The sequence below is a fragment of the Danio rerio genome, chromosome 22 (assembly GCF_049306965.1).
Source record: "Danio rerio strain Tuebingen ecotype United States chromosome 22, GRCz12tu, whole genome shotgun sequence".
NCBI lineage: Eukaryota > Metazoa > Chordata > Actinopteri > Cypriniformes > Danionidae > Danio > Danio rerio.
Genome location: NC_133197.1, coordinates 4685467 through 4690000, shown reverse-complemented (window position 1 = coordinate 4690000; position 4534 = coordinate 4685467).

Below are 4534 nucleotides of genomic sequence, written 5' to 3'. Positions count from 1 at the left end.
AGGAAAAATGAATGACTGAATCGTTCGTTAAACTATTTATTTTATTTAATTAAAAAACATAGTTACGAATGTTTTGGTTGTTCATCAAAACATGGATTTATAAATGCTTTACGTTAGAATTAAAAGTGTAATGTGTTTGTTATGAGTTCATTTATTTGTTTACTTTTAGGTAAATATATGGCTTACAACAATTTAGCAACACACTTCTGGGCATATTCTTAGTTAAATCATGGATACAATAACGATTTACATTACAAATGTATGTCACAATATATCTAGGTGTTGAAATGGTTTAATTTTTAGTAGTACAAATTGTTTGCTAAACCAACTATTGATGTAAAATTATAATTTTATCAGTCCATTCAGATAATATAATTATATTTAATATTTGTGCCCTAAAATGACTGATTTTGTGAATGCGTTTCTCAAAACTTGCAATGTTTGGTCTGATTTTTGTGTTTTGCTATGGAAATACACAAAAACAAATCTGCAAAAAAAATTTTTAAAAAGCCCCACTGGACTCGCAAAATCCTGAAGGGACTGATTTATCAATAGTGTTTATATAAAAATATCAGAATAAATGTGCTTGAATAAATATATGCTTTTTAAATATTTGTAAATCAGACCAGGGGGGCCAAGTTGGATCACTCACTCTGGTCCCACAGGCTCTGTGCTGGTTGGGTCAATTCCAAATTGAACCAAAACACTCGATTACAATTGGCTTAAGATTGGCAAGCAAAATTCAGTACATTGCAACCTGCAAAACCTGGGAACTTAAAAAAAAAAAAAAAAAAATTATATATATATATATATATATATATATATATATATATATATATATATATATATATATATATATATATATATATTTGTGTATCAAAAAATGACATAACTACTGTAAAAAAAGTAGCGACAGGTCGCTAAGTAAACTTTGTAATGTTGGTTCATGAACAGATAAAATGTTTCAGGTTCCTACTGTAAATCATACGTTTTTAATGACTTTTTTTCACCTTTTTGTTAACTTTTTTTATTTCCGATGACTAAACACACACACAAAAAAAAAACGATCACAGCCCTTGTTTCCAGTTGCGTCAAATAAACTCATCTCCTACCGTCCAGAGGAGTTTCTTGATGTCTTCTACAATTACAGATATATCCACAGTAATATTTACAGTGAAGGGTAGCAATAGCTCACAGTGAGTGTCACATTGGGCACCTTGAACCATCGACTCTCATCTTAGTGTTGTCAAAAATATTGATAATTTCGATCCTGAAATATTTAAAATGATACAATCTTGTTTTTGATTTGTTTCGACACTAGCATGTTCCCACTTTTGGTTAAATCTCTTAAGTTAATCTAGGCATAACCTCCCTCAGTAATAATATTAAGATCGTTAATCTTAAATCTTTTGCTTCAATCCTAAAATAAGACAACAACCAAGTGCACTAATTAAGTTTTTACTAGTAATTCATTGCCTTTTGGACTTAAAAACTGCTGACATACCTTGTGTAAAATTAAATTTAACTTGCAACAGCTAAAACGTTGCACGGTTTATTTTCTTTTTACTTCAATCCTATACTCCTAATGTTGTGAAATTGATTAATCGTGGTATCGAAAACAGTATCGAATTTCGATATTTTTCAATGTATTGTATCGAAGTTGGAAATTCCAGTATCGCCACAACACTACATGTATATTCAGTATAGATCTCACAGACCATCCTGAGGAAAAAGAAGAAGAAGCTACAGCTGAAGAAACTAACAACCCTGTTAACTTCACTAGTGTGATGGGAAAGTGACACTTATACATTACATTAACACTCTTACAGCACATTCAGTATACAGCTATGGAAAAATGGGGATAACCGACCCAAAATTAACACTCATTTCCTCACATTCAAGTGTTTGTAAGCGTTCATGATTTTCTTTCTTCTGTTGAACACACAACAAGACATCCTGAGGAATTTATGGGGGGGGGGGGGGGGGTAGCCATTGGCATCCATAGTAGGGATATAAAATATTACGGAAGTCAATGGCTGTTTTTTCCGCAGTTGTCTTCAGTATATCTCCCCTAATGTTCAACAGAAGAAAGAAACTCTTGATGGCAGACTTTTAATTTTGGGGTGAACGGTACCTTTAGGGGACCACCTGACAGTTCTTGGTTTCTGTGGATTTGCTAGATTTATTAGGTATGGGTTAAAACTTATTGTTTTACCCAATTTTCTAAATAAAAGTACTGTCATTTGGATTTTTTAAATGATAGTTGGCCAGAGTAGCAAATGATTGCAATTGTTGTGACTAAAAACCATTGGTTATTCATTTAAAACATTGGTAACCTTTGTCATTTTAACAATCTTTATCTCTTTATTTTTTATTTAGGATTTGGAAGAAACGTCATCAGTAGTTTAAAGAATGAAATTAAAATGGGCTTTTAATCAAACAAAAAACTATAAATCAAAAATTGAATAAGGATTGTGGAGTGGTTTCTAGATTGTTTCCATAGCTGTATGTTCACTTAAACCCATGCATAATAAATGCAGTATGTTGCACATGTGTTCCCTGGGAATCAAACCTAGTTAAAGGATTAGTTTGTTCACCTTCAGAATGAACATTTCCTGACACATTACGCCCCTGGTCATCCGAGAGGTTTCTTTCTTTCTTCAGTGGAACAGAAACGCAGGTTTTTGAGAAATCATGCAGGGTTTTTCTCCATACAGTGGACTTATAGGGTGCTCGTTGGTTTGAACTTTTGAACTTCAGTTTTAAAGAGCTCTGAATGATCCCAGATGTGGAATAGGAGTCTTAATCTAGCAAAACTATTAGGATTTTTTTTTAGAAAAAATGAATTTCATATAATTTCAGTAACCATTTGTGTTGTGCAAGTTACTTCCAAGCTGCAATATATTCAGTGCTTCCCGCATGTTTGTAATATACTTGCGATGGTAGCCGGATTGAAACACACCTTTTACCCACAGCACATAAATAGTTAACTATATGCGACAAACAAAACATAATTTGATTTTTAACACAATTTGTATTATTATCTGTTTTAAACTGGCTTTTCAATGGGTTAAAGTTTTAAAAAAGACTGTTGAAATAATTTTTAAAAAATCGACTATTTCTCTTTGATGCCATTCAGGAGCCATGTGCACCCACTAACAGGTCAAATCTGCTCTCATAGCTTCTTTCCTTGCTATCTCTTGCTATAAGTTCAGTTAGCTTTATTGGCATGACATTTTGTAAAGTATTGCCAAAGCATTTTACATGTATAAAAGATGTAATGTATTGACATCATCAAATTAATAAAATATACAGCAAATGAGAAATGACAGAAAAAAGGAATAAAAACAGTTAATATCTCTAAAAATATATAATTACAAGAATAAAATGTGTAGATCATTTAAATATGGGTGTAGATTACCCATTTCTAATGCTGCGTTCACACCAGACGTGGAACGCGCGTCAAGCGCGAGTGATCTATATGTTAAGTCAACACAAATGCGCGGATGGACTTCTTGCAGCGCGATATGCGCGAATGAAGCTGCGCGAATGGTGCGGCACGAATGACGCAAAATGCGCGAATGACGCGGCGCGAGTTGAGCGTTTTGTGCGTTTGACGCGCGTTTCACACAAATCAGTCAAGTTCGAAAATCTGAACTTCAGCGGACATTCGTAGGGGAAATCCTCCAGCCGACACCGACAAAAAGTTCATCAAATTAAGCTTGGCTCAGTCAGAAGCACCGCTGAAAGCCTCTGTCATCCAAGTACAGTTTCTGAAGGAGTTTATGAGCTCACAGAGCTGGATGCACCTCTGAAAAAATCTAGTGGACTCGGAAACGGCACTAAACATATCGACGCTGTTTTTCAGTCTTCATAAAGCACAGAAACACTGTTATTTTCTTAATAAAATCCATGTTAGCCATTTAGCTATGAAGCTAGAGTCACCAGGCAGACAGAAGCCCCGCCCATCACGCGAATCCGCGTCTGTTCTGAAGTGAATTTGACGCGCCAATGATGCGCAATTGACGCGTGAATGAAGCGAGTACCCTCAAATGTTCACGCACTATTTACGTGCAATTTATCCAAGCGTTCCGCGTCTGGTGTGAACACAGCACAATGGTGTACAAATATTCTGCAGCCAAATTAGATGTAATTTCATCCTCTGAGTTTTTAGTAAAGGTTTTCTGTGTCTTTTAGATTAAATAGTTAATTATTTAACGTCTCTCTCGCTTTCGTGGCTGTGCGCATAAAGCTTGGAAAACGAAAGCAAAACCAAATCCTGGTCATTTTAGTAGATTTAAAAACCCTGGCCAGAGGTAAAAAGGTCAGAGTGTTGACAGTTCTCGTGTACACAGAATGAGCAGTACAAAACAGGTAAACAAACAACTTAATCGATTGCGGATGTTTGGTTATATTAGGCGGACACAAAAATAAATAAATAAATAACAATAAATAAAATTTTTTTTTTTTAAAGTGTAAAAGAATGATAATAATAATAGTAAACAATTATGTGTCACTAAATATACTTGCCGTT